Raw genomic sequence first — 8,822 nt, forward strand, 5'->3', positions numbered from 1 at the left:
GTAGTTAGAATTCGAGCTAGGTGTTAGGAAAGTTAAAATTTAAACTCCGCTTATAGGGAAAAATTACTAGGCCGTTGTACTGTTATCCTCTCAGACGACTGAAATTCCCCCGGAATCCCAGACGGTCTATACATATACGGGTTCATTCACCCAGAATCTAAAAATACCTCCGGTGTTGGCCAAACGACCTGCACCCCCACCCCGCCCATGCCCGCGTGTGTAGCATTTTTTTTTCTCCCCATTCATTTCCCAGCAAACATTTTCTTTAGGTTTCCGTTAGTAATTTCTAAGTCCTAAAGGACGAATCGTAATTCCAAGTCCTAAGTGACTCCTAAAATTCTAGTCGCACGTGGCGAGAATTTCTCCAAATTCCAGTCCTCAGAGACTCCTAAAATTCTACGTCGTACGTGGCGAGAATTTCTCAAATTCCAGTCCTCAGAGACTCCTAAAATTCTACGTCGCACGTGGCGAGAATTCCTCCAAACCCCAGTCCTCAGAGACTCATACAAAAATTCTACGTCGCACGTGGCGAGAATTTCTCATTCCTGCTGGGAACCCAAAATTAAGTCCCTTTTTGAGACATTATATAGTGTAGTTCACACACATCTAAGCCCTTACGGGACTGATCATTCTAGTTCGTTAGAACAACTCCTTAACTTCACGCTACAGCCGGCCAAGTCCGAGCGTGACAAAATCCAACTACGTCTTCCGAGACACATATGACAATTCGTTCGCCAAGAACAACCACGTCTTTCCAAGACACATCCAATTTTAACAAAAAGTCTCCTCAGACTTACTAATCAACTGTCTTATTCGGACAGATCCATTCTCCTGCAGTCTGAACAATTGAGTGTTTCAGATTCCTGCAATTGAGTCTTTTCAGACAACCTGAGTCTTCTCAGACATATCCTATACCCATTATTCCAAGATGGCTAATACCAGAGCCCAACAAAACGAGGATTTCAAATTCTACATGTCCGCTGGGAAGGACATGGGACTATCGGGGCAAGATCTGAGAGCATGGGTTCAAGAACGAGTGGACGATGCCAAGGCGGAGAGAGCAAGAGAACGTGAAGAGAGGGAGAGGGAACGAATCGCTCAAGAACAACGGGAGGAAAAAGAACGTGCAGAGAGGGAGAGAGAACGTGAGGAGAAAGAGAGGGCAAGAATTGCCCAAGAGCAGGAGAAGGATAAAGAACGTGAGGAGAGAGAGAGGGCAAGAATTGCCCAAGAGCAGGAGAAGGATAAAGAACGTGCAGAGAGAGAGAGGGAACGAATTGCCCAAGAACAACGAGAGGAGAGGGACAGAATTGCCCAAGAACAACGAGAGGAGAGGGACAGAATTGCCCAAGAGAAAAGGGAGGAACGAGAATGGGAAGATCGAGAGCGACAGCGCGCCCACGAGCTCCAGATGCTAGAACGACAGCCCGCCACCCCCGCCCCTGCCGCGGGGATGAGTGCCCTCAGCCAAGCTCACTCGTTCATGCCAAATGGACCGAGTCCGAACCCGGAAGTATGGCTGAAAGGGCCGAACGAGTCCTGGAGTGCTGCGATCTCTCCCCGCGGAACTCTCCCTTGTTCTCACTAAATTCCTGGGCGGAAAGGCCCTCGTTGCCTACCACGCCCTTCCCGCAGACGATCGGGGAAACTGGGAAGCCGTACGCCAAGCAGATACGAAGGCGTACGAGATTACCCCGAGCGGTGGAGGAGACGTTGGAGAGAGCAGCCCAGAGAAGCAGGCCAGACTTGGTCCGATTGGGCGTACCATTGGAGCGGGCGTTGACAAAATGGCTCGATTCCGAAGGAGCCACTAACACCGCCGAGGTACTCGAGCGGTTTAAATTCGAGCATTTCCCTGCGCTACGCCCTCCTGCCCTCGCCACTCTTATAGTGGAAAAAGCCCAGCAACACTCACCGAGTGTTGCCGAATAGCAGATATGTGGAAACCCACCACCCTCAAGAAGGATCCATGGGGCGGAAGATAAATCCCCCGTCCTCCTCGGAGGTTCAAATTCCCACAAAAATGGGAACTCGGGCAAGCCCCTAACTTGCCATTATTGCAAGAAAACAGGGCATTCCTCCGAACAGTGCCGGAACAAGAAACCGGCTCCTCTCTCCCCGGAAAACCGACAATAACTCGCCGGCGCCCTCCACAGGGGCAGCGCGGAAAGACTTAGCCAGACCTTTTTGCACGGCGTGCAAGGTCTACGGTTATTCTCCCGCATGGGCAAAATGCCCACGCAATAATAAAGTAAATACTCCCACCGTCGCCTTGGCCGTCACAGATCCCCAGTCATTAGGCCCTCCCGCCGAAGGGCCTGGTATACGTGGCCCCTCCACGAGGTAGCGAGCCCGCGCGCCGAGTCACTGCTTTCGAGGACTCGGGCGCACAAATCTCCCCTCATCCGAAGGGACAGAGTTCCCTACGGAGCTATCGTCAATAGACGAAAACTCGTCACGATCGAGGAATAAATCAATTTAAAATGATACTCCCTACGGTCCAATTGAGAGTCACAAGACCTCACCAATCAAAATTTGCAATCTTGCAGTAGCAAGCCATCTCCCCGGAGGTTATGACGTCATCCTGGGACAGGACTTTCAGTCCCCACCGAAATCACGACAATCTAGGGTCCACATTCCCCGAATCATTCCGCGGGCGCGAGTAATCCTCCCCGCTTCTTCCTCAGTCAAGACTGGCGCCCCCTGGGTACCAGGAGGACGTGCAGTCCCCACCAGTGCCACCTGAGTACAATGTACAGTGGCCCCATCGATCGGTTCCCGATCCAATTCCAGTGCCCGGCCCTGCCTCAGTGCCAGTGCCAGGGCCCCAATCAGATCTCCCTTCAGGAGATGCCAAATTCCTGCCGGTGCCACTTGCATGCCCCGAGCAGGGCCAAGCTTCGTCCGTCCTGACCGACGAGCCCAAGAAACCTCTGATAGCGCCTGACTCTGCCCTAGTGCCAGCGCCAGAGCGCTACGCCGATCTCCATTCACGGATCCCACTCCAGGACCCCTCTCTTCCCCGGCCTGGCACCGCTACCAGCGTCGGTCAGAGAGACGGTTCCTCCCGACCACCGCGGAAGCTCACCTGCAGGTGCGGCCTCGCAACCCGTGCCTGAGCTGGTCATCGATACCTGCGCGAGCCGCTCACGCCACCCCGACCGCCTCCCTCTCTGCCTCAGTCCGTCGCCGACGCAATTGCAAGTCAGGATTCTGCCATATCTCACTTGGCCGATGAACTACAAGAGCCGCGACGGATCATGGTAGAACCCGCACGGAACACTCCTGCGTCAGCTGTCGCATCAGCAGGCCCAGGTGGTACTCGTGCCGCCTCCGGTCGCGGGCCTCCGCTTCCGGCCGAGGACGACTGTCCCATTGAGAAAGGCTCGAGGCGAAATTGCCACGGACGCGGGACATTCCAGGTAATTTACAAAGAGCTCTAGAGCTCCCATGGCACCTGTGCCACCATTTCATCTTTTCGAAGGTCTTGCACCCTAATCCAGAAGGGGATGTCAGGCCCTCCTCTATCTTCCTCCGTTCCTCAGGAACTTCTATCTCTTATCACCTTCTATTTAATCTTCCCTTAAATTATCCCCACAAGAGGCAATTAAATACGGGATACCATTCCCACACAATGTACAAGTCATTAAGAATAACAGTGAGAAGTGGCACGCCCTTGCGCCCATACCTTGGCACCGGGCGTGCGTGTCAGCCCCTCCTGAAGGAGTCGCGCCCTTCGGGTGCACTTTCCTCGCCCTGGGACTGAAGTGATAGTCCGGGCCGTAATTTATAGGCGAAGGAAAATAAATTCCCGCCTAACATAATAAAACCCTCACTCTTTTTCCCTTAGCTCCTCTGCCAATATCATTTACCTTCTTTTAGTCATTTATTTATCTTTCTTTTAAAAAATCGCGAGTCATAGACTCTTGCCCTTGTGATTTAAATGCCCCTTTCGTAAGCTCTGAGAGACGTGTCCCGCCTTTCATATGCGGTCAAGTTTTCATTCGTAACGTCTTGGTAATTATCCTTTTGTTATTATTATCCCTTTTCCCCCTTCCATTCCTTCCAAGATCTCTGTTTGTCCTACCCCACATCTTTTGTCTGCTCGCCCCGTCATAACATTGAGTAGGCAGTGGACGCATAAATTTAGCGTAGTTTAAGGTTAGCGAATTAAAACTCGCGAATACTCTCGCCCGCATACGGCTGTCAAAACCGTGTGGGGCCGGCTACAAAGTACGTTAAAACGAAGATATATTATCAATGCGAATATGTATAGCCATTACAGTATCGCGTAAAGGGGATGTCATTTACAAAAATAAACGCTGTTTTTCATTTACACAGCCTCTTCAAGGCAGATTGTACTAACTGCATGCATTTTATCTAAAATTAAGTAACCGTGTATTTTAATTCTTTCTTTTCATTTGTTGGCCATAGCCTCATATACTTGGTCCTATAATTCACAATTGTTCGAGTCACATTATAAAGTTACCAGTGGGTAACCAAATCTAAAGTAATTATTCTTTTGCAAGTGTTTAAATCACTTTGCGTTCTGTTAACGAAAATTGTCCCAATGTGTTATTAAAAGTAACCAAGCTTCATAAAACCTTAGGAGTAAAGTTCATTGCAAGGCAGAATGTAGAGTAACGTAAAAGCATTTGCCGCTCATTCTTGAATATCGATGTACACACCCGAAGGAGGTATGTACATCATCTTGTATGGGAGGTATTATGATTAGCAAGAATTCGCTAGTAAATTGCCTCCCCCTCCTTTGTTGTTGTTGGTTGTTCTGTCGTGTTTCATTTTACTGCCAGCCGGCCGATCGATAGACCATCTGTCTATCGACTTAAAAACAGGGGTTTAAAAGATTAAAGGCGCTCCCATTTTGATAAAGATCTTTCCTTCGAGGCAAAGTAATCTGGCTTGGGCGTTTTCTCCTACAGGCCAAAACCTCCCCTGCGGGCAGCAGGTGCAATGAGTCAAAGCATCTGTGTTGGCGCACCCCTGCCCCAAAGGAGGGGATAAAAAGCAAAGCCCACGAGGTCTCACACACACGCGGGCTGGAAGATATGGAGTGAACTTGTGAAGACGTCCTCAACACCTGGCCCCACCGATGCCCTTGCATCCTAACCACGTGGCCCTTTCAAAAGTATACTTCTCCTCGTGCCCTTCGACCGTATTCCTCGAGCCCCACGCCATTGCTTGGAGTTTCGAGAAGTCCCCATCGCCTTGCCCTTTACGGAAGCCCTTGCATCTCACCACGTGGAAGAAACTCGTCCGGAAATCGCAAGTCATCCACGGACCGCCTTCTACACGCCCTCGGAAAATCTGCTAAAAGGTAAAGTGCCCTGGAAGAGCCCCATTTCAGTCACGCTTTTGTCTCGTAATATTTTCTTAAAGAGAAAGCCAGAAATCTCCCTTGTCTAATGTCCGGGCACCTCTTGCATCGGCAGTATTAATTCTTTATTACTCCTTTGGCACCCTCAGTGCAGCCTCGAATTCATTATTCTTTTGTCTATTCTCATTACTGGCGTATAATGTGCATATCTCTCATTTCAGAGGGATCCTATTTCGTGGAAGCTTCTCTGGCTGTGTCTGGAATCCCCCAGTTTCATTCAATCCCGTAGGAATCTCCTTCAGGATAGTAATCTACTTGAGTTCCTCTTTCCCGTACTGACATCATTTATGTAAATACACTCCTTTAAATTTGCCCACGTGTTTTACGTAATATTTCCCTCAGTAACCAGAGCCCTATGCTCATATGAAATTCTCCTTTGTTTTCCTCTTTTTTTACGTTTTCCCGTACCCACGAAGTCAGAATCACAAGGCTAAATTAACTTAAATTGTTGCTACCTGTCTCACAGAGCATATTTCAAACTAAAACCACGGAAAAACGTAAAAATATATATATATATATATATATATATATATATATATATATATATATATATATATATATATATATATACAGTATACACATATTATATAATATATATTTTACTGTACATATAATATATATATATATATATATATATATATATATATATATATATATATATATATATATATATATATATATATATATATATGAGCTCTTGCCTGATAATTTAATTAATGCATGAAAAACCTCCTTAACGTTTCTCAAACTCGTGCGGTAAAAAAAAATCCAAGTCCTGCGTCAATGTAGGTACATTACCTGTATGTCTCCATTAACCCTTACATTTAAAAAGTATTTGTTCAGTCCTTTACCCTCACAATCTTACTAATGTCCTGAATTGATCATGGTCATACAACAAACATTAATGTTATGAACATTCAATATCAGCTAAGACCGAGGAACCAACTTACATGGGCATCGATGATAATTATTGTTTGCGTTGACAATCAGTAAATAAATAACAAGACATTGAGTTACTCTTCTCTGGTTTAATTTTTCTATTCATCAACTTTCTTGTTTGCCTTTGGGAGTTCTGAAGATTATTAATTAATTACAATAATCTGATGCTGATCAGGGGCTAATCTGATGGCATCTAATATTACCGAGTGACACGGCAAAGTTTGATAACATTTCTCTATTAATTGCTAATCCTTTCATTTTTCACTGAGCGTTAAATAAGTAATTTATTCTTTATGCATGACATGTGTCGTAGTAATGAAAGCGGATAATAAAAATGAATCATCTGAATTGAACTTATCAATTTCATTTCTAATCGTTCTTTTACTCCAAATAATAATAATAATAATAATAATAATAATAATAAAAATTATTATTATTATTATTATTATTATTATTATTATTATTAATACTAATGTCACGTTTAAAGACAACCTCCATTACAGTCTGCTTCCATATTTTGGTGCTTCTCCATTTGTTTACAATAACTGAAGACAGGGGGTAGAGAGACAAACAAATATTCCGTAAGACATAGACATAGATTTTTTTTCATAGACAGAGACAGACAGATATCCCGTGAAACAGAGAACTTCTCCTTAGACAGACAAACATTCCGAAAGCTAAAGGTTTTCCCTGTAGAAAGACAGACGTTCCGTGAACCACAGAATCTCTCTACAGACGGACAGACAGATATTCCGTAAGATACAGATTTTCCCTATAGACAGACAGACATTCAGTGAAACACAAAATTACTCCATAGACAGACAGACTTTCCGTAAGATACAGATTTTTCCCAACAAACCGACAGACATTCCGTGAACCACAGAATCCCTCTATGACAGACATTCCGTAAGATACAGATTTTTCCCAGTAAACACACAGACATTCCGTGAACCACAGAATCTCTCTATAACAGACATTCAGTAAGATGCAGATTTTTCCTAAGCAGACAGACATTCCGTGAACCACAGAATCTCTCAATAACAGACATTCCGTAAGATACAGATTTTTCCCAACAAACAGACAGACATTCCGTGAACCACAGAATCTCTGTATAACAGACATACAGTAAGATACAGATTTTTCCCTGTAAGCAGACTGACATTCCGTGAACCACAGATTTAGTCCAACGACAGACAAGCAGACAATCCTAAGCTAGAGATTTTATCCACAGACTGACATCTGACATTCTGCGAGCTAAAGACTTTCCTTTATAGACAGACAGACAGACATAAGCACGCTCATACTGCGATATTCGCATAAATATCAGGGACGGAAATTCTCCGTTCTTATCAGGCACAAGATAATAGACTTCCATTGGAGATTAGCCGATGTAAATTTCCTTCTCATTCGAGAAGTTTTAATAATGTTTCCCCAAAGATGGCGTTCGGTGCAATCGTGGAATGAACTTTATAATCTACACGAGCTGGAACCCGGCGCTGCCCGTCGTATCTCCCCTACCCACCCAATCCCCTACCTACCCCACCCCCACCTGGGGCAGACAAACAAGTTTTTGGGAGGAGGGTGGATGTGTCATGTCTCCCCTACCTACCCTGCCTTCACCTGAGGTGGAAAAACGGGTTTGCAAGGAGACGGTGGATTGTCATGTCTCCCCTACCCTCCCGATCCCCTACCTAGCCCGGCCCCACGTGGGACGGACAAACAGGTTTGCTGGAGGAGGGTGGACGTGTCATGTCTCCCCTACCTAGCCCGCCCCATCCGGCGCGAACAAACAAGAAAGATCAACTCAGATTTTGTTATTATAGATTACTTCGTGGCTAAAGTTGCATTTTTATATACAGATTCTGTAAGTCAGTTACATCATATTCTAATATTCTAAGTTGTAGACAAACAAATTACGAAAGTCAAAAAAAGAAAGAAAAAAGATAATAAAGACTTTTGAGAATAACAGTTTAACCTGCTGAACAGTTATTGTTTATTGTTATTCCGGGTAATCGCAATAGCTGCAAATGTCAAGGTAATTCTGGATTGCAAAACCTCTTGCTTATGCCAATGTATAAACAAAAAGATCGTCAGTCTGGAGTCATACTTGAAAGGAACTGCGTCGAAAAAAAATTATCACACACATATGTACACTGTATATATAATGTGCGTGCGTGCGTGTAATGTAACTGGAAAGTAAATGAAAGAAATAAACTTCCAGTCTCCAGTGGGCTTGAACCCACACCTTGCGAGTTCAAGCCCACTCGAGACTGGAAGTTTATTTGTGACATAATTGCTACTGCACTAACAATCATGTCACACACACATACACACAAATAATATTTATATATATATGTATGTATGTATGTATGTATGTATACTGTATATATACAATAGATATATATGTACAAATATATTTTACATATAAGTATAAATATGGGATATATATATATATATATATATATATATATATATATATATATATATA

At 44.6% G+C, this 8,822-nt stretch overlaps 1 long non-coding RNA gene across 1 annotated transcript; it reads left to right on the top strand.

Annotated features, from left to right (window-relative positions):
• The first annotated feature begins 5,231 nt into the window (after positions 1–5,231).
• Positions 5,232–5,707, top strand: LOC136846409 (uncharacterized). Its single transcript, XR_010855376.1, has 2 exons — positions 5,232–5,335; positions 5,559–5,707. It is a non-coding gene; the product is annotated as an uncharacterized lncRNA (long non-coding RNA).
• Positions 5,708–8,822: the final 3,115 nt, after the last annotated feature.

The sequence above is a fragment of the Macrobrachium rosenbergii genome, chromosome 15 (assembly GCF_040412425.1).
Source record: "Macrobrachium rosenbergii isolate ZJJX-2024 chromosome 15, ASM4041242v1, whole genome shotgun sequence".
NCBI lineage: Eukaryota > Metazoa > Arthropoda > Malacostraca > Decapoda > Palaemonidae > Macrobrachium > Macrobrachium rosenbergii.